The 23,519-nt window shown below is 38.6% G+C and overlaps 1 pseudogene; it reads left to right on the forward strand.

Moving 5' to 3' along the window:
• LOC141630052 (uncharacterized) overlaps nucleotides 1-22,239 on the forward strand; it is a 33,868-nt pseudogene extending 11,629 nt beyond the window's left edge.
• Nucleotides 22,240-23,519: the final 1,280 nt, after the last annotated feature.

A 23,519-nucleotide genomic window follows, 5' to 3' on the forward strand; every position in this document is an offset into this window, starting at 1 on the left:
CTTGTATGAGTGGCTTGTCATGCCATTCGGTCTCTCTAATGCTCCGAGTACTTTCATGAGGTTGATGACCGAGGTCCTTAGGCCTTATTTGGGCCGATTTGTGGTGGTATACTTTGATGATATTCTGATTTTTAGTCCATCCAAAGAAGAGCATCTCAAGCATCTACAAGTATTGTTTGAAACACTTCGGGAGCATAAGCTTTATGGAAAATTGGAGAAGTGTTCATTCATGCAAAAGGAAGTCCAATTCTTGGGTTTCATCATTAGTGATCAAGGGATTCTAGTGGATCAAGAGAAGGTCAAGGCTATTCAATCTTGGCCAAGACCGAGCACCATCACCGAAGTAAGGAGCTTCCATGGCTTAGCTTCCTTTTATAGGAGGTTTATCAAAGATTTTAGCACCATCATGGCTCCTATTACCGAGTGTATGAAGAAAGGGGAGTTCTCTTGGAATGATAGGGCCGAATCAGCCTTCAACAAGGTCAAGACCTTAATGTGCGAGTCTCCTATTCTTGCATTACCCAATTTCCACAAGTTATTTGAAGTCGAGTGTGATGCTAGCGGAGTTGGAGTTGGGGCCGTGCTACTTCAAGACCACAAACCAGTAGCATACTTTAGTGAGAAGCTCAATGGTGCCAAGCTCAATTACTCAACTTATGATAAGGAATTCTATGCCATTATTCGAGCTTTGAACCATTGGAGTCACTACTTGAAGCCAAAGCCGTTTGTGTTGCATTCCGATCATGAAGCTCTCAAGTATATCAATGGCCAACACAAGCTCAATCATAGGCATGCTAAATGGGTGGAGTTCTTACAATCATTCAATTTTTCAAGCAAGTACATTGAGGGCAAAAACAATGTGGTGGTCGATGCTCTCTCAAGGAGGTTCACCATGTTGAGTTTTATGGAACAAAGGGTATTAGGGTTCGAACACATGAAGGATTTGTACATTGAAGATCCGGATTTCAAAGATGAGTGGCAAATACTCCAAGAGGGCCGAGAATGTGAGGAGGGCAAGAGGAGTAAGTATTCGAGTCAAGGAGGGTTCTTGTTCTTTGGGAATCGATTATGCATACCCAAGGGACCTTATAGAAACTTGTTGGTTAAAGAAGTTCACTCAAATGGCCTTGCCGGTCATTTTGGCATCCAAAAGACATATGATATTCTCCAAGAGCAATTCTTTTGGCCAAAGATGCTTGGGGATGTCCAAAGTGTGATCAAGAGGTGTGCTCCTTGTCATCAAGCCAAGTCTTCCTTCCAAAAGGGTCCCTATACACCCCTACCCGTCCCAAACCAGCCATGGGAGGATGTTAGCATGGATTTTATTGTGGCCTTGCCAAGGACACAACGAGGCAAGGATTCCATCATGGTCGTGGTTGATCGATTTAGCAAAATGGCTCATTTCATTGCTTGCAAAAAGACCGAGGATGCTTCAAGTGTTGCTAATTTGTATCTAAAGGAAGTGGTCAAGCTACATGGTGTACCCAAGTCAATAGTTTCTGATCGGGATACTAAGTTCATGAGTCACTTTTGGAGGTCCTTATGGAAATTGCTCAAAACAAGACTTCTTTTTAGCACCTCCCATCATCCTCAAACCGATGGTCAAACCGAGGTTACTAACAAGACCTTGGGCAGAATCTTAAGGGCCACGGTGTGCAAGTCTTTGAAAGATTGGGATCTCAAATTATCACAAGCCGAATTTGCGTTTAATCGAGCTCCTTCATCAAGCACCGGGAAATCTCCATTCGAGGTGGTTTATGGCATTAATCCACTTATGCCTACTGATTTAGCACCTATTAAGAGGAATTCCATCGACTATGATGCCAAGAAAAGGGTCGAACAAATGCTCCAAATCCATGCCCAAGTGAAGAAGCAAATTGAGAAAACAAATGAGGGGTATGTGAACCGTGTCAAGAAACCGAGTCATCCAAAGAACTTTGAACCCGGAGATCTTGTTTGGGTTCATTTAAGAAAGGAGAGGTTCCCACAAAAGAGGAAAAACAAACTCATGCCTAGAGCCGATGGTCCTTTCGAAGTTATGGAAAGAATTGGTCCGAGTGCTTACAAAATCAATCTTAGGGTGAGTATGGTGTCCATGGAACCTTCAACATTGGTGACTTGAGTCCGTTTTATGAAGACCTCGAGGATGAAGATGTCGAGGATTTGAGGGCAAATCCTTTTCAAGAAGGGGAGGTTGAAACGGGAGAGGAGGCCGAGCTAGACCATGATTGGGACCTTCGTCCAATTTGAGGTCTAACTCAAATTCCGTCTAAGAAGACATGGTAATCTTTGTCACGTCTCAATTCTATAATGAATATTGAGACTTTTTGCCTAGGGACTTTTATTTAAATAAGGATCCGAGCTAAGATGAAATCACAAGACAAAACCGAGTGACGGGTTTATCGGTTTTCAACAAACGAGCTTAGTTTGCTTCCAATCGGTCCCATCTTTTTAGTAATCACATGAAGACCATCCTAGGACGTTTTTCAGCTGCTCAAACCGTCCAAATCAGTCCTAGGAGGCTGTTTTCTTTATTTTGAAGAGTTAGCTCAAATGTCGCTTTCAAGGAAGATCCAAAGTGTCACTATCATTCTTACAATTGTGTAAGAGCTTTGGGGGCTGCTCTCAAGGGCTTATACCAGCCAAAAATGGACTAAGGAAGCCTCCAATTGTGTGTTCCTAGGATAGCTCTTATGTCCCTTTCATTGTAAGACCTTGAGAAGACCATTTGGATTGTTCTTGCTTGGTTGATGCTCTTGGTCGCCTAGGATAGATTTTTAAAGCAACTTTTATTGTTTTCTAAGTAGTTTAATGATAGCCATTGGATGTAATTTGGATGGTTAAGATTAGAAGGACTTGGGCTATAAATAAGCCAAGTTCCCAAGTGTAATATTCAGATTTGCTTAAGATAAAAACCAAGTAAGAAACATGAGTTTTCTTCATTAAAATCTCTTCTTTGCTTTGTGCTTGAAGAGCTCCTTTGCTTTGTGCTTGGAGTTTGATAGTTTACTTGCTTGTGTGCTTTTAAACTATCGAGTCTAATCCTAATGCTTTGTGTTCGGGGTTAGTCATATCACCCAAAACCGTCCCTAGGGACACGCCTAATCTGAAGTTTGTTTCATGCAAACTTAGGCTCCTTTCCTTAGTTTTCTACTTAAATTATCGAGTTAGAAGTTTCACTCCACCAAACAATAACAATAATTAGAACAACAATTAAAAACAAAGATTAATGATGCAAAGATGAATTGAATTGAATTATGAGAGACTGAATGATTACAAAGTTTAGAATCCGGCGAATGTTCAAAGCAACGAACGAAGGAGAAGAGAGAGTCTGCTAACTGACTGCTTAAAGTAATTAAGAGTTGATTAAGAGAGTAAAAGAGATGTTTTAACCTAATAACGTCTTCACCTTATATAGGGAAGATATTTATTAAACAAAACTAAGATACTAATTAAGTTTACACGAAATAAAATCCCGTGTAATATAGCAAAGTGCTCGATCGAGTGATTTGAGACTTCTCGATCGAACACTATTCCAGCAAATCCTCTCGATCGAACAGAAAGCACGTTCAATCGAGTAACCTCCAAATGCCACCTCTCGATCGAGTTCAGCAGGGACTCGATCGAATATTTGTGACTCCCTAAACCACTCGATCGAACAGAAAGGACTTCGATCGAGTGCTCAGCCACTGAACCAGCTTGTTTCCTTCGTTGGTTAGCTTCCGAGACCACTTCACACTTCCCGAGGCATAGTAACTCCGCTCCAAATCTTCCATCTCCATAAATGCATGCTAAGGGGACTGAAAAAGGTACGATTCCGCTACTTTTGGGTCCGTTCTTGCAAATAAGGCAAACCAAACCAAAGTAGCCTATTCGGGGCATTTTGCAATATAAAACTAAGAGAATTAACTGGAAATACATGCAATAAAGGCAAGAAAGGACTATATAAAATGCACGTATCAGTAGGTAAAGGCCGGGATATAGTCCTAACTTAAAAATGTAATCTGAGATCAACGGTGTAGTTAGTTGAGTTCCACTAGTAGTCTATTTGAATTGAAGACTACATATTTGCCGTCTCAATTTCCAACACTTCTTTCAGTTCTTTCTCCGTTTACTATTTATATGGCTAGCTTAAGAGGTGCGATATTCATTGCTACCCCTCCTACCAACATTCCTAGAATCTCGCTCCACCACTGCTCATAAAATATAATACGTAAATAAATGACCGAGAGAAAGGAAGTATAAGATAGAATATGCTTTAACTCTTCTATTTTTTGGACTCGTTCTATAAAACAATAAGACGCTCTAATAAAAATATTGATTTCCGTCACTTAAATACGTAAAAAGTCATATTATTCAAACAGTAGAAATATTGGACTCGAATGATCAGTAACACATAGGTATTGTTCCAACAATATCACACACTAAAATCCCACAATATCTTTTAACCAGATTTTTTAAAATTTATTATTATCATAATTGTTAAATTAATTAATTGTTAAATTCCTAATTTACCCTTTAGCATTAACTAGTTCGAAATTTAAATTTTGGCGGAGGGAAAGCAAAATCCCTAAGTAAATTACAATAATATCCCGGGTGTCGCTCAATTTGAGTAACACCGGTGTCGCCATCTCATTTTCCTTTACCAATACATTAGGTTTTTGTCCTATTTATCTCACATGGGTATATTTGATCGATTTTAAACTTAGAAGGATAGTAACTCGTACCCGTCTTAAATAAGAATTTATGGGTCCTGCATTCCTGATTACTGACATTGATATTGACTGTAACTATTTACTTAACTGCTGATGTGAGATTGACAACCTTCCATCAATCATCAAGTACTTCTATTATTCTTTGCATTATTATTTTGGAATCATCATTAGGTATAACTCTTTTAATCCCTTTTTAATTATTGTTAATCATTTTCATTTATTCATCATGTTTTGCTTTGTTAATATGATTGATAACCTTGTTAACATGTTAAACTTGATAATGAGTGAGTAGTTTCCTTAACTAGGGTTAATGGGTAATTAGGGGAAACCAACATGGGGGATGATTCATGCTTAATTTAATATGTTTTCATAATTTATTTGCTTGCTTGTTGTGATCTCAACTTATGCACATATTATGTTTGATGAAATGCGAGCCTATGAATCCTTGCATTTTTTACCCATCACTTACCTTTTCAATGAGACTTGTAAGACATAAACCAACTCGAGTCTCATTAGACCATGCATATAGTTGAGTAGGGAGGATTAAGTCGACTTGTAGGTGTTGTACAATCTAATCGATTCGGCTCCGGGACCCAAACCTTCCTGGGATTGTAAGATATAAACCAACTCGATCCTATCACAACAATAATTGCTTGCTTATAATTTGAGAATATGTTTGTATGATTAATTCCCATGAATCCCCTATGAACCCATGACACCCTAGTGCTTTTAATCAATTGTTTACATCTCATTTTAGTCATCTTTCTTGTTTACTTTAATTGTTATTTAGTTTAGTTATCTTCTTATCTCAACCCAAATTGTGACATCCCTAGACACCACTACTTGCAATCGAAAATCCTACATCAATACCCGTCCCTTGGGATCCGACCTTTACTTGCCTCTTTACTAGTAGTAGAGTTGTTTGTGAAGTTATAAATATTGTTTTGGTCTAGGTGCTCCTAACGACAAGTAACCGAAATCTAAGCTCAAAGCGGACCGACCAAAAATGGCGCCGTTGCCGGGGATGGTATTAACTTGATTTGATTTTCTTCGATTGTTATTAGTTGTGTCTTTCTTTGCCTTGGGGAATAAAACTCATCAAGGTTTGTTCAAATTATTTTCGAGTTATTTGATATTTTGCAAGATGGATATTATAGATTGTTTTGTTGAGGACCACTTGAGTATACCTTTCTTCAAAGACCCTATGCAAGCATTGGAAGCCTTGGAAGCAAGTAAGGCCAAAAATATGCATTGGGAGTTGGAGGTAGACCTTCTTGAGGCCGCTCTAGCTAACAAAGAACTTACTCATGAGCAATCCAAATTAGTACAAAACATCCTTGTGGAAGCATATCAACCTATGGAACAAGAGCAAGCAATCATAGAAGACATCCTACAAACCGAAAACAAGAAGAATTTGTCATGGAATTTGAGTATAACGAGATTGATGAGCTTGAAGAACAAGTTGAATATGCCATGAGAATGGAGTGTCTAATGGAAATGGAGCAAGTTCTTAATGAACCTTCAATGGAGGAAAGTGAGGTACAAGTCCCAACTTTAAAACCCCTTCCCCCAAATTTTAAATATGCTTATCTTGATGAATCTAAGACCAAACCCGTGATTGTTAATGACAAACTTGATGAAAACCAATTGGGAAAATTGCTTGATGTGTTAAAACAACATGAAAAGGCTATAGATTATAGTCTAGATGAGCTCAAGGAGATAAGTCCCAACTTTTGCATGCATAAAATTCATTTAGAAGAGGACTATAGACCTACCATCCAATCTCAAAGGAGATTAAATCCTCACATGCAAGAAGTTGTTAAAGGAGAGTTTATGAAATTACTTGATGCGGGAATCATATATCCCATATCGGACTCTTTGTGGGTTAGCTCCATTCAAGTAGTACCTAAGAAAGGAGGTAGCACGGTAGTGACAAATGAAAAGAATGAGCTAATACCCACAAGGAAGATCATCGGTTGGCGTATGTGTATTAACTATCGAAAATTGAATTCCGCAACAAGGAAGGATCATTTCCCTTACCATTCATTGACCAAATGCTTGAGAGGCTAGCCTCCAACAAGTTCTTTTTCTATCTTGACGGGTATTCGGGATTCTTTCAAATCCTTATACACCCGGATGACCAACACAAGACCACCTTTACATGCCCTTATGGTACTTTTGCATATAGGAGGATGCCTTTTGGCTTGTGTAATGCCCCGCTACTTTTCAAAGATGCATGATGAGTGTCTTTTCCAACTACCTAGTGACCATAATGGAAGTTTTATGGATGATTTTAGCATTTATGGAAAAGTTTTTGACTCATGTTAGCATAATCTTTCTCTTGTATTGCAAGAATGTGAAGATGTTAGTCTCGTTTTAAATTGGGAAAAGTGTCACTTCATGGTCAATGAAGGAATTATTTTGGGTCATTTAATCTCGGAAAAGGGCATCGAGTTCGATAAAGCTAAGGTTGAGGTGATAGAGAAACTCCCACCTCCCGCGAATGTTAAAGGGGTGAGAAGTTTTCTCGGTCACGCGGGTTTCTATCGCCATTTCATAAAAGATTTCTCAAAAATCGCGAAACCCCTCACTCAACTCTTACTTAAAGATGCCCAATTCCATTTCACTAATGAGTGTGTTGAAGCCTTTAATAGAATCAAGGAAGCACTAATCTCGGCACCGATCATTCAACCACCAAATTGGGAACTACCGTTCGAGATTATGTGTGATGCTAGTAACTATGCCGTTGGAGCGGTTCTTGGCCAACGGTTAGGGAGAGCTATACATGCTATCTACTATATAAACAAGACTCTTGATTCCTCCCAAGTGAACTATGATACCACCGAGAAAGAGCTTCTTGCCATTGTCTATGCTTTGGACAAATTCCGTTCCTACCTACTTGGATCCAAAGTGATTGTCTTTTCAGATCACCGTGCCCTTCGACATCTCTTGATAAAGAAAGAGGCAAAACCAAGGTTGTTGAGATGTATTTTGCTTCTTCAAGAATTCGACTTGGAAATAAGAGACAAGAAAGGAGCCGAAAATGTGGTGGCGAATCATTTGTCAAGGATCCGGTTTCATGATGAAGAAGGAGAAACACCGATCAATGACTCTTTCCCCGATGATATATTGATGGCTATTCAAACACAACTCGAGAGATATATCACCCCATGGTTTGCCGATTATGCCAACTATATTGTTGGAAGAGTACTCCCTCCAAACTTAAACTACAACCAAAGAAAGAGGTTCTTATTCGAAGTAAAGAGGTATTTTTGGGATGACCCAAATCTTAACAAGGAGTGTAGTGATGGGCTCTACCGAAGGTGCATCCCTCAATGGGAGATTCAAGGATTTTTGGAAGGATGTCATTCATCACCTTACGGTGGACACCATGGAGCAAGGAGAACCATTGCAAAAATTCTTCAATCGGGCTTCTATTGGCCTACGATGTTCCAAGATCCGAGGGAATTCATCCTTCATCGTGATGCTTGTCAAAGGACGGAGAATATCTCTTGGAATGAAATGCCACAAAGGGGCATACTAGAGGTGGAGATCTTTGACGTTTGGGGGATCGACTACCAAGGGCCGTTCGTGACATCCAAGGGAAACAAATATATCCTTGTGGCCGTAGACTACGTTTCAAAATGGGCGGAGGCAATTGCCACCCCAACCGATGATGCAAAAACGGTCACTAAGCTCTTTAAAAAAATAATCTTCCCAAGATTCGGAGTCCCTATAGAAATCATAAATGATGGAGGAAGGCATTTTCACGAGAAGAAGCTCACATCCCTTTTGACCAAATATGGTGTTCAACATAGAACCGACTTAGGATACCATCCTCAAACAAGCGGACAAGTTGAAGTTTCAAATAGAGAGATCAAGCAAATTCTTGAGAAAGTTGTAAACAAGACTCATAAATATTGGAGCATGAAGCTTGATGACGCTCTTTGGGCTTATAGGACGGCCTATAAGACTCCCATAGGAGCTTCCCATTACAAACTTGTCTATGGGAAAGCATTCCACTTGCCAATTGAGTTAGAATACAAAGCTTTCTGGGCAATCAAAGCACTCAACCTTGATCTCAAATTAAGTGGTCAAAGGAGGATGATACAAATCCAAGAGTTGGAAGAATTCCGACTACAATCTTATGAGAACGCCAAGATCTACAAGGAAAGGACAAAGTTGCTTCATGACAAGAGAATCAAGCAAAAAGCCTTGCACAAAGGAGATAAAGTCCTTCTATTCAATTCCCGATATCGACTCTTTCCTGGGAAGTTGAACTCTAGATGGATGGGTCCTTATATGATCATCGAGGTGGGAAAGTATGCAGACTTTGAGATCAAATCAGAAGTGGAAGCAAATTCAAGGTCAATGGCCAAAGATTGAAGCCATACTATGAGGGAGCATTCATTGGAGAGGTCTAGGTCACCTACCTTGGGCCTCCTCATCCTTGAAGAGAGAATCAAAAGGAGAGTTTGGTGGAGTCCTCCCTAAACCACTACTTGTAAATATACTAACCCTTCTTACTTGTACTTTTAATTTTATTGCACTTCTATTTTAAACATGATTCTTTCCATGAGAGTAAGTGAGGGAGGGTCAGTAATCATTTTGATGAATGAAGGAACTAGTTTTCAAGTGTGGGGAAATATGTCTATCCGAGTGAAAGAAAGACAGGAGGAATCCGAGCGTCCCGAGAGGAAGACGCTCGTCCAAGCAAAGAATCCGAGCGTCGCCCTGGGAATCCGCTCGTCCTACAAGAGCTGACAAATAGCTGTTTAGTTCTGACCTAAAATCCGAGGGTCTCAAGTGCTGATCCGCTCGTCCTATTCCGGACGCCCGTCCCATTAGGGAATCCGCTCGTCTAGTTGGCAATAATTTTTGGGATTACTCGCTGTAAGAAAATACGAGCGTCTCCCAGAGAAACCGCTCGTCCTACTATTGAAAGACGCTCGTCCCGACCAGAGGACGCTCGTCCTGGCTACTTCAAAATATGGAATTTTTCTCTGTAAGGGAAATCGAGCGTCCCAAGAGGAAGACGCTCGTCCCAGCACCCAAAAATCCGAGCGTCCCGATGACGAATCCGCTCGTCCCCCTGCGTCTTTTATTCCCGATTTTTGCAATCAATTTTCTCCCCCACCACACAATTTGTGACATCTCATCCTTCTTTCCACTTACAATATAAAAACCCCCTCTCTTATGACTCCCAAAACATATCTCAAGCACTCACTAACTCCACAAAAACAAAAACCCCCAAATTCTAGGGTTCCAAAAAGATTCAAAAAGCAAGATTTACTTCACAAAGAGCATCTCCATATTCCAACAAATTAAATTCCAAATCTACAATCAAAGAATGGGACCAAGAGGATCTTCATTTAGGGAAAGAAGAAGACCAAGAGTGAGAGAAAGCTCATCTACTTCTCACATCAACACTCTAAGGAGGGTACATGAAGAGATTGTGGATCTCACTAAGCTTGACGATTTTTGCAACATTGAGTTTGTGAACGATGTTCAAAGGCTTGTCTTTCACCGATTACTTGGTAAGAATATTCTTCCTACCAAATTTCTATGCCATGAAACATTAAGAAAGCTTGGAATATACCATCAAACGGAAGCCCTTTTTGAGTTGTTTGGTCTTTCTACCTTGTTTCACTTACATAAGCAAACCTACCGACCTCTTGTTCTTGAGTTCTTAAGTTTCTTAAAGATCACAAATTTGAACCAAACAATTTGCATAGAGTTTAGATTGGAGAATGTAGCAAGGATGATGACTCTTGTTGAGTTTGCAAATGTACTCGGTTTGGATGTTTCGCCTACCCGAACATCAAAACCTAAGAAGTATAGTGTGGTACCATTATGGAGAGCCATGACCGGTCGAGACTTTTTGTATATCAAGGAATGTTTAGCATTTCACATCCAAAACCCTATTCTAAGGCTCACTTACCGGTTCTTATCCGGAACTATTCTTGCACGCCGAGACCCGGCAATTGTGAATGAGCTTGATCTCGTATTCATGAAATCATATCTTGAGATCCAAGGAAGAAGTGGATATCATTTTAATTTACCACTTGTACTCCTTGAGAAATGGGCTAAGTTTCGAAATGGGTACGACGATGGGATGAAGCATATCGTCAATGGAGGACTCATTACAAGACTCGCAAAACACTTTAATCCAAGGTTTAATGAGAACAATGAGTACATTCCCCTTCCGGGAAATACAAGGATAAATGAGGAGCTAATCCTTGTGCAACATCATTGGATAACCCACGAGGGTTTTGAAAAGAAAATCAAATGGATAACAAAAGGGAGAAATCCTATCTACTTGCCAATGAACGGTTTACCGAGAATTTCACCTAGGAGGGGTCCTCTATCTCCAATCCCGTCATACCTCATCCCCACAAACCCGAACCAAGCAAATCAAGCACCGCCACAAACCCAACAACAACAAAACGAGCCACAACAACAAAATGAAAAGATCAAGATACCTCCCTACCCTTTTCAATACCAACCATACAATCATCCTAACCCCTTCATCCTTCCCCGATACGATTTTATGACGGGAATTCTCCAAGACATGCATCTCCGTCAATATGAAGCCACCGTGGATAGCTACTATGCTCTATACCCACAATTCCACCATTTGGTTCAACAAGGGAAGGTTAGCGAGGAGGGAATGTTTCCCTCTTGGGCCCAAATGGATATTATCTTCCCAAACTCGGCAAGGGCCAATGAAGGAGCAAATGGGCAAGAAGGCGAAGGGAGTGATAAATCTTGTGGTGGAGATATGGTGGAGCTCAATAGTGAGGGAGATGAGTTCATGGACTTCAATGCAAGTGACGTATCCAAAGAGGCTTGGGATAGTGACTTAGAGGGGGATGACGGCGATCTCTAGAGATCTCTTCATAGCTTGATGGAGCGGGCAAGAGGCACCCATCAAGGCTTAAGTGAAGTTTCCCTTATCCCTTCTCTCTTTAACTTTCATGAAAAAAATTTGATGTTTTCTTAATTTATTGTACCATATTTGTTTTGATCATTTATTTTGTGGAGTCCTAGCAACATTAGAGGACTAACACTTTGGCTTCATTAATGTGTTCTTTATTTTTGTTCCCAACTTGTAAAATCCAAAATGACAATCTTTAGTTTCATGCATTGCATTCCATGTTCATAAACTCCCCCGAAATTCATGACGTTAGAAATAATGTCTATTTTGGTTTGGGGAAGTCCATGCATATGCATTGAGAGCTAATTTAAATTATGCTCTCCGCCATAACAAAAACACATGCATCATGTAGTGTAGCTTAGTATAGTTTGCATTTAGTTTAGAAATCATGCATATTCATTGCATAATTTCCTATCGTATTGGCCATTGAGGACAATGCCCATACTAGTGTGGAGATGGGAAATTATAACTTGACTTTTATTCAAAATCCAAAAAAATCCAAAAATCCAAAAAAATCCAAAAAAATTGAAAAATTGAAAATCTAAAAACATGTTCATTCCTTTTTAGTGTAGATTTGTATATATTATTTTGTATATATTGTGTTTGTTCATCCTTGTTCACATTGATTGACTACGCCACATCCGAGACATGAGGATATAGAAGACCGCATGGTATGATCTTTCCAATCTCCTTTTTCCTCTTTATGTTAATGACTATGTGGCTTTATTTTGATTGATGCGGTATAAACAATGTGAATTTAGGAATTGTATTTAGATTATTTGGCATACTAGTTGGTAGAATCATATGCATTAGGTTGTATATATGTTAGTTGCATTTAGGAATTTTTTTTTTGTTAAACCGTCTATTTGGGAAGCTTGATAAGTGTATATAGGCTCTAGTAGATGCTTTTTCTTCTTAAGACTTTTCTTGTTAGAATACTTGTAAAACACCCTAGGATGTGTCATTCTAGTATCCTTTGACCCATGGATTAAGGCCTAGTCGAGAGTACCTTGTGGTGTGATAACTCCTTGGCTACCGTTTATTCCAAGGTGACCCTTGAAACCATGCAACCATCATTCATCCATGTTCTACCATACATTTTGTCATCAAAGGGAATGGGCACAAAAATTATTCAAGTTGAGTTCAAGAAATGAAATGAAAAGTCAAAAAGTTTGCAAATTGCATCAAAAGAAAAGAGGAGTAACAAAAATAAAAACTCCTATGCTTCAAATATAAGGCACCCTCGTTATTAATTGGGGTGACTTTGAAAATGTTCAAAAGAAAATGCAAAAATTTGAAAAGTTGTCAAGTATTGAAATGCCAAAAATCAAAAGAAATGGCAAAAAGAAAATGTTCTCAAATGTCAAATGCCACAAGAAATTGGGGGGAAAAACAACAACAAAATCAAACTCCCAAATGAAACTCAATTACTATTGATCCCTTTATCCATCGTATCCATTTTTGTGCATGGTAGAGAGGAGACGACCCTTCTTCTTGTCTAGGCAAGAAGGGGAATTCCGCAATCCTCCAGTGTTTCTAACACCATAGGGAGTCTATTCTTGACAAAAGAACTTAACGATTGAGGACAAAGGTACCCTAGCTTGACACAACTTGGAGGTGATTTATTGGTATCCTTCTAGGCTTAGTAGTTTGAAGAAACCATATCTATGAAGGAGTGTGTACCCTTAAATTGCTTCCCCTTTAGATAATTTCCGCCACTTAGATGAGGAAAACGGCTATTCTTTTTGTAGATGCATCCATTACTTAATTTTGTGTGCTTTAATGATTGGATGTGTCGCCATTTTGGCAAGACCCACCTTGCCTTGCAAGAAGGCATCCTACCTCATGGTTGTCTTGTTGTGAGTTTAAGGGGCGGAGTGAGACCCACTAATTGGCTCATATCGGCTACATTAGTAGGATAGTTTAAATAAGGGTACTAGTTTTGTCACCTCTTTACTCGGGACGAGCAAAGGTTCGGTTTGGGGATATTTGATGTGATCAATATTTGAGCATATTTAGTCCCCGAATTAGCCTCGTTCCTATGCTTTTTAGTGCATATTTGGGTCATTTACTATCTTTAGTCCTTTGTTTTGCATATTCTTTGAGGTTTTGTTTCCTTGGTAGGAGAGGAGTGCAACCCTTGCATTTTCATGGCAAAATAGAGCTAAATTTATCGAATCTAATGACCAAGCATCAAAGAGAAGACAAGACTAGAAGGCCTTTGTACATAATGTTGTAGATGGGCAATGATGAAGAAGATCCTTGCATCTCCGACAAAATCCCGGAGGATTGTTGGAAGAAGAAAAGAAGAAAAGAAGAAAAGGAAGCTGAGCCAGAATCCGCTCATCCCAACCATCGGGATGCCCGTCCAACAGCTCCCCAGGACGCTCGTCCTTACCACAAGGCCGCCTGTCCAGCAGCTCCAGAATCCGCCCGTCCCGACCCTTGGACGCTCGGATTGTACTCCAGAGGGGCACGTCCTCTTCTTTCTTCATTTGAGATGCGCATATTTTTGGAAGACTAGCTAAAAGGAGACCCGTATCTTTTCTTGAGAGGAGCGATTCCTCAAGGACTTAATCGTCATTTAAGCCCAACCCTAATTTGTGCACCTAATCCCCACTATAAATACCCCATTAGTCTAATTAGATTATCATGTTCTTCTTATCAATCTTTAATGTAGTTTATACTATTCTAATATCTCTTTAATCTTGTAATCAACTTCTAATCAAATATTAATACAAATCTCATTTCCTTAATTTCTCTTTTGTTCTTCTTTTATTTTGGGTAATTGAAGATTATTTGGGTTTATTGGGAGATTGACAACCTTCCATCAATCATCAAGTACCTCTATTATTCTTTGCATTATTATTTTGGAATCATCATTAGGTATAACTCTCTTAATCCCTTTTTAATTATTGTTAATCATCTTCATTTATTCATCATGTTTTGCTTTGTTAATATGATTGACAACCTTGTTAACATGTTAAACTTGATAATGAGTGAGTAGTTTCCTTAACTAGGGTTAATGGGAACCTATGGGAAACCAACATGGGGGATGATTCAGGCTTAATTTAATATGTTTTCATAATTTATTTGCTTGCTTGTTGTGATCTCAACTTATGCACATGTTATGTTTGATGAAATGCGAGCCTATGAATCCTTGCATTTTTTACCCATAACTTACCTTTTCAATGAGACTTGTAAGACATAAACCAACTCGAGTTTCATTAGACCATGCATATAGTTGATAGGGAGGATTAAGTCGACTTGTAGGTGTTGTACAACCTAATTGATTCGGCTCCGGGACCCAAACCTTCCTAGGATTGTAAGATATAAACCAACTCGATCCTATCACAACAATAATTGCTTGCTTATAATTTGAGAATATGTTTGTATGATTAATTCCCATGAATCCCCTATGAACCCATGACACCCTAGTGCTTTTAATCAATTGTTTACATCTCATTTTAGTCATCTTGCTTGTTTACTTTAATTGTTATTTAGTTTAGTGATCTTCTTATCTCAACCCAAATTGTGACACCCCTAAACACCACTACTTGCAATCGAAAATCCTACATCAATACCCGTCCCTTGGGATCCGACCTTTACTTGCCTCTTTACTAGTAGTAGAGTTGTTTGTGAAGTTATAAATATTGTTTTGGTCTAGGTGCTCCTAACGACAAGTAACCGAAATCTAAGCTCAAAGCGGACCGACCAACTACATTACTTGATTTGTTTGTTTTTTAACTTATGATTTTTACTTTCCTGTTTTTATTATACGAAAGTGTCAAAACACATAGAGATTTCAGTGTAAGACAAAAGTTGACCGTTATGTGAAAATCTACTATAGTACCTACTGACATATTGATGAGACGAGTTTTGTATGGTATAAGGGTGTCGATTAAGGTGATTACCAGTGAAATAGGTGGTGTATTAGAGGCGTAATTCTATAATTTACCATCTTATAATGTTAATTATAAGATGAAGTAATTATGTGGAATTATGGGATGAATGAGTTTTGGAATATTGGTTGAGTGAATTGGGTAGCAAGCTTATTAAATCTTGGGCTAAATCAAAGGAGCAAGAGAATGGAACTTATGCAAGTGGACCAACAAAATGCAAAAGGTGGCCACATACTCACATGGCCTTGTCTTCTTTAGGTCCAATAAGCATCAGCATAATGTATGACCAACAAAGAAAACGCTGAAACGGAGCACTTGAGTCATGTAGGAAATATGAACTTATCTGATCGATGTAACCTTAATCGAGATACCGTGTAAGATACTGCCCTAAATCAGTTAGACCTCCACACAGGTGCTCCTTGGGTTCCGTGGTCACCGATTCCAGGGTTAACGCCTCCTTCCGCACATTGTTGCACACCAAAGACGGAAGTGGGAACTGTTCTCAGAATATAGTTTATAAAAGATATAGAGATAATGTTTCCGTATTTTTATGTGTGTAAAACTGTTGGAGAATGGAAGCTTTTATAGTGAACAAAAGGTTCCAACAACCACATAGAGATGCCAAAAAATCACCAAGTTAATGGCCATTAAACCGGCAATGAATGGTAATAAAACCATACATTAAGAGCAGATATTATTGTGTGATTATACTTTAACGACTAGAATTCCAACAGTTAGAATCCGAGGAAAAATATTTAGAGCAAAAGTAAAAGGGGTACACCGCACAACGCTCATGTCTCACGTGTCACTTGATAGTGAACATTCATATATAAGGATAAGACTCCCCCACTATTCATCCTATGTGGGTACACCGCACAAACTTTATGTTCTTGACGAGGCACTATAAAACCATCAAGTTGATCCATATAAATCTCTTCATCGAGATCACCATTTAAAAACGCAGTTTTCACATCCATCTGATGAACAAGCAAGTTATACATGGAAGCAATAGCAAACATCACTCTAATGGAAGCAATCTTAGTGACCGGGGAATAGGTGTCAAAATAGTCTAAACCAAACTTTTGGGTGAAACCCTTGACCACCAACCCGGCCTTAGATTTATCAATAGTCCCATCAACCGTCATTTCTTCCTAAACACCCATTTACACCCTGTAGGCTTACAACCACGAGATAAGTAAACAATATCTCAAGTATGATTAGACATAATGGACTCAGTCTAACTATCAACGGCCTCTTTCCACAAAGAAGCATCAACTGATCTCATAACATCGTCATAGATCTCAAGATCCCCATCCACAATATACATGCCAACCAACTCATCATCTAGATATTTACCATCCTCCTCCATAATAAAATTAGACTCAAAAGATTTCTCAACTCTAGGTCTCTTACTACTCTTTGTAACTAAAGGTAGTTCACTAGATGTGTCAAAAAGAGGTGGAGAGCTACCATCAAAATCCACATGGGAAGAAGCATCAAAAGTCAAATCCATCCCCAAGAAGGTTTCAAAGTAAAAAATTCCTCAAATAAAACAACATCTCTACATTCAACAATGCTACCATAAAGTCCCGAACCCACATCTTTAGTCATGAATCTATAGGCTGCACTATTAGATCAATATAGTCCACCAAAAAGCGAGTCAATAGTTTTAAGTCCTATTTTGTCTCTTTTAGAAGCAGGTAAGCCAACTTTGGCTAAATATCCCCGACCTTTAAAAACCTCAAATTAGGTTTATAATCCTTCTAAATCTCATAAGGAGTCACATCAACTTTCTCATGAGATACACGGTTTAAAACATGACAAGCAGATAGAATAGCTTTCCCCCACAATCAAAATATTTAGCCATGTGGAATAATTAATGAGTTATCAAATCTAAACTTGATTAATAATTTTATCAAATAATAAGTTGAACGTCTTCTCCCACATGTTGTCACGCCACAAATTAGTGACAAACATAATCGTTCAAACAAACTATACACATTATTTATTTAATTAATCATCTCAACTTTTTAGATATCATATAATCGTATACGACAATTTAAATCTTCATAATCTAACCTTATGAAAATTGACAAATAAACACTTTCAATTATCACGCAAATATATCCAAGATAATAGATCAAGTGAAAACAAAATATTGAACCCCACACTTGTGTACAAACAACATAGGCACACAACTTCTTGCATGTTATACATTATGCACAAAACAAAAGTCTCAAAGCAACGAATTCTTATTTCATAGCAATTTGTATGATAAATAGGTTTTCTCAATATACACTAGTGAAAACAACTTCAATCAAGTGAAACACATGGTTTTTGAAGTCCACGTACTTTATCACCAATTAGTGCTCAATTTGCAATTTGCAAATTAATAGCGACACTCAAACATATAAACTCTAAGCTATATAATTGGACGAGTAAGAACGATACTTATATCCTATATTACTTCGACTCCTCATATTTTCTCGACACTTGAAATAAATATACGACACTTAAATACCTTATTTTGAATCAGTGTCAATATCGTCATAGATATTGCCGAGTCCGACACTTCAACAAACACGTGTGCCCGATACTTCGATTTTAATTTTTTTTTTTAAAAAAAAAAAAACGAATTAAACACAATGATACATATTGATTAGCACTTTGGTCAACATATGTAATGTAATAATTAATTCACAATGCATTGAAAGTCGAAACCAATTAATATGGCAACAATGATCAATTACACCCGTATTAACCAGGATAAAATATTGTATTCACTTATATAGTAAATAACCATAGCCAACATGTACTTAAACAAAAATATCATCACCCATAAAAGATGATGGGCATTGCTTGCAACACACTCAATATGAGTACTTATAAGATAAAGGGCAAGACCATACCTTTCGAGAATAGTTTTATACCATTCTTTTATAAATTTTCTACCACAACCATGACATTGCAACCTATTTTAAGAATGGTATATTACTTAATCTGCTCCTCGCTCCAACTACAAAGTTGTAGCCCTTCTTATTAGCTTTCCAACGCCATATTACACGCCTCAAACGAAGGTCTAGAGATCGAGTTATGGTCGTGTAAGACACTGCCCTAAATCAGCTAGACCCCCACACATGTGCTCCCTGGGTTCCGTGGTCACCGATTCCAGGGTTAATGCCTCCTTCCGCACATTGTTGCACACCAAAGACGGAAGTGGTAATTGTTCTCAGAATATAGTTTATATATAAAAGATATAGTGATAATGTTTCCGTATTTTTGTGTGTGTAAAACTGTTGGAGAATGGAAGCTTTTATAGTAAAGAAAAGGTTCCAACAACCACATAGAGATGCCACAAAATCACCAAGTTAATGGCCATTAAACCGGCAATGAATAGTAATAAAACCATACATTAAGAGCAGATATTATATTGTGTGATTATGCTTTAACGACTAAAATTCCAACAGTTAGAATCCGAGGAAAAATATTTAGAACAAAAGTAAAAGGGGTACATCGCACAACACCCATGTGTCACGTGTCACTTGATAGTGAACATTCATATATAAGGATAAGACTCCCCCACTATTTATCCTATGTGGGACAATATTATCACATTTTAGTTTGGAGCAACACCATACTCCAACAAGTCAGAGTGCTATGCGACCCGCAGGAGTCCGCTCGTAGATCAGTTTGCAAGATATCCGTTTTGCACAATATTTCCTATTCTCAGAATTACCATATTTATTTTGGTTCTTATAATATTAGGGTTATTATCGATTAGGAGGATTATCATTAGTTTGAGAATATTTTTCTAGAGAGGAATAACTGAGAGATTTTATGTTTTGTAAGACAATTATAAGGAACAAATTCCTCTCAGCTTGGATTCAAGCAATTGAAGCACTCTAAATCCGATTGTGAGTTTGAATGTTTTAATTTCTCTTCTTGATTATTGTGAATTGCTTAGCTCTTAATTATATGAATGTTGATTGATAATTGCTAGGTGCGCAACTAGTTTCTTGATTTCTTCATTCTATTGTTAGTATTGTTGATTGAATAAGATTTATTGATTAACATTACACTACTAACATCTAAGAATTAGTATTGAATGGGATACATTGATATTAGTACTTAGAAGCGATTCACATAAATATCTAAAGTGCAACTGGATTGTATGCGCTATTTATTCTCTATTGAATTCTCTAAATTATATTGCTGCTATTGAATTAAACCTTGAACTGGATTGTTAGGGTTGTTTAATAGTTGGGGTTGATTAAAAACGGGATTCGTTTTAATTGACTATTCATAAGGAGAATTGGATTTTTACATTCACGATATAGTAATCAAGATTAGTTATTGAAACCGTCTTACAATGATCAATTGTTATTGAGTGCGGATATATGTTTGGATTTAAGACCTTTAAATCTCTGAGTTTGCTCATCTTTATTATTTGCTCAGTATTAGTTCTCTAGTTAATCAAACAATTCAAATTCTCCCCCTAAACTGGTTACTTTATTCTACATTATCATACACTTTAATTGATTTAGTCCTTCCTTGTGGGTTCGACCCTTACTTTCTCTATATTATTGTTTTAGTAGTTTAGTAAGTAAGTAATTATAAATTTACATTTGATAGGCATATGACTTTTAGTCCGTCACATATACATTAATTTGCATGAAAAATGTAGGACGGCATGCAAATATCTAGGGAAGAAGGTAGCTTTTCGGGTAAATGATGGGTCCACTGATTATTGGCTTTCCCTCATGGTTGAGTACTTGAGTATGAGGATGGCGATGATGATAGTGATGTTGACTCCATGCATATTAAACAGGCCTTCCCATTCTTCATTTCCTTTCTTATTATTTCTCTTCCATCCTTCATTCAAGTCGTAAATTTTATGGTAATACATAAAATCATTAATATATTGTTTAGAAGCTCTCATCTGAGAGGGGATAAATAGCAGAATGCTATTCAGTTCATAGATTATACGTTAGATGTAATACAATTGATTGTATAAATTTTTACAGCCACAAATAACGACTATGTAAAACAAAAGAAATATTCAATTCACGTATAGAAACAAAGTGACGCAAGTTCAAATAAATAAATAAAGTTGCAATGCACAATTGATGGGGTTGCCTAAAAAGCACATAAGAAAAGCAATAAGTCTTGCTTGAGACGGTCTTAAATAAGACGAATTAAATATCACTATTTTTTTTAATAGAATGTAATTATTTAATGACAAAATTAACTAAAGTTATCACTTTTTACTCTAAAAATAAGGATAACATTTTATCAGAAAATAATAACATTTTACAGTAAAATGACTACATTTAATCCGTCTTATTTCCGTCTGAAATAAGAATTTGCGTAACAAAAGTGGTGGATTTCTACCTAGGCAATCAATCATCTTTCTTAATACTGGTGGAATAATAATATTAAAAAAACTAAATAAATCCCAAATATCACGATAGAAGAATAGTGTGATTCCAATCAGTAGACTCAGAGCTGAACTCATTGTTTGGGTTATTTTTACACAAAAATCCCCGCTTGATGATGTGGCAACTAGTAATTGGATTAAAACAGAAGCAACGGATTGATGATGTGGCAAAGAAATATCTTAATCAAACTCACTCAAAGCTGCAGTCAAATACGGAGTACAAGTTCAACAAAGCCCGTGAGACTCGGTCCAATAACAGATCCCACGAAAATAGGGAAGTTGAGAGAAACAGGGAGTAGGCGCTAAGGAGGAGCGGGTCAAAGGGAACAACTATAAATACGAAGCAGAGGCAAAACAACAAGGCATTCAATAAATCATTCACTCACACTTCAAGTCTGAACACCAGAAAAATATAAACCCATCATCGCGCAAGAGCATTACTCATTATTTCCCTCAAAATTGTATCGTTACATTGGTCCTCCTCAGTACTCCAGAAGTCATAGTGCATACATTTGGTGGGATACCAACTCCCTCCGCGGTTTTTCTCACATTCGGGTTTTTCGCGTCACCAATTTCTTGTGTCTTTTATTTTTTTGCATTCTTTATTTTGTTCCGTCAGTTTGCAAGTACGATCTCATTACCTTAAAATTGACCAACAATAGACCGCTTTAACCCACCTAAGACAAAGTAACTATTAGGTAATTTTTTACCAAAACAGTTTGGCTCCCACCGTGGGGCATAACGGTCATATTATAAAGTCAACCTTCCCAACAGTACGTTCAGCATGTCAGGATCCAATCAAAGTACCTCCAGCGCTTCGAGTTCCACCTCCAGCATCTCAGGTTCTACCACCCAACCCATGGTACGAACCACGCCAGCCGTAACGGGAACGGTAAAGCCAGCGGATATCATCAGCAGGCAGTTACCACCAGCCAGCCGACTAAGGTGACCCTAGTACTAGCCAAACCCCCGCATTCACCCAGAACCACGGATGTGGGGGCAGAGCGCGGAAGTAAGGTATCAGGGATCCCTGCCCAAATGAAGTCCAGCAGGGAAAGCAGCCCAGTCAGATTAGGAGGAACGCCGATGGTTTCTCAACACGCGGGATCAGCACCGCCGGAGGCATGGCAGCAGCTACTCCCAGGCATGAACACTTTGCACCGTGCTGTGGAGAGCCTACAAAAGGACAACGAGATCCTGCAAAGGGACAACCAGGTCTTGAAAGACAGGATGGATGCAGTATCCTAGAAGGGAGTACCCCCACAGACGTCAGAGCATACACCAGATCGGGAAACGCTCAAGGGGAGCCAGGGAAAAATCTTCCCACAAGACTTGGTAACCAAGCTAGATCTGGGAGTGGTATCACCACCGGGGGTACTGTAGCAGCAAATGATGATGTCTCCTCCGGGGGTACTATCACCACCAGGGGTAACGCCACCACCAAGGACGATGTCACCAACGGGAACGCTAGTAGGGGCAATCACCCTAGTAGGGTTGGGAGCCTTAACACCCAGTTTCCCCTCGCCATTCATCAGTACACCGCCCGTATTGGGGAACACCCAAGACGAATTATTTACAAACACTGCTCCCACAGGAGCAAGCATGTACGCATAACAGGCTCCGGGGGAACAGTTCAGGCCTATTATGAAAGTGACTCCGCTGCCTAACGGCTACGTCGTTCCACCGTACGCAACAGGAGGAACGCCAGGGATCGGCAGTCCCTTTGCCTTCTATTCGCCAGTACATAACATACCTGTGGGAACAAGTACCTCAGTGGAGCAGCAACTGCAGGAGCTTAGGGTTATGATTATTAAAGTGCAAGGAATGCCTCGTCCCATGGAGATGACATCACCAGAAAGGTACACCGATTCACCCTTTGTGGAAAGCATAGCACTCGTCAGCGTACCTAAAGGATTTACTCCACCAACTATGACCGTATATGATGGGACAACTGATCCATTGGACCAAGTCAACTAGTACAAGCAGAAGATGATGGTAGTAACAGCAACGGGTTCCCTCAAGGAAGCATGCATGTGCTGTGGGATTTATCTGTATGCATCCCTTTATATTTAAGGATTATAACGAATTATAAAGTGATGATAACTAGTCATAAAATAAATTGCATAAACAAAATCGTAAAGGATTAAGAAATAACCTTCGGTCCTAGCTTTTATGGCCTATGAAAAATATCGCAATGATATTCTCATATCAGTTGCACCCAAGATGCTCCGAGAAATGCCCCTCAAATTGCTAGAATGAGATCCCCAATTTTCTGTAAATATTAGGGTTTTTTTGTGTGATTTTCTGATGAGAGGGAGAGATTAGGTTAAAAGAGAATTAGGGTTTGAAAATGATCTCCTTTTCTCCTCTTATGGAAACCGAAAATGGGAGTTGAATAAGGGAGATATTCTCTACCCTAATTCGGCCCATGTAACCGAAATAAGGAGTATAATCTCCTTATTTTTGGTTATTCCAAAAATGTATAAAATGTGTTAAATTGTCATCTAGTGAGGATCGAACCCATGACC

This window comes from Silene latifolia, chromosome Y, assembly GCF_048544455.1.
Source record: "Silene latifolia isolate original U9 population chromosome Y, ASM4854445v1, whole genome shotgun sequence".
NCBI classification, from domain to species: domain Eukaryota; kingdom Viridiplantae; phylum Streptophyta; class Magnoliopsida; order Caryophyllales; family Caryophyllaceae; genus Silene; species Silene latifolia.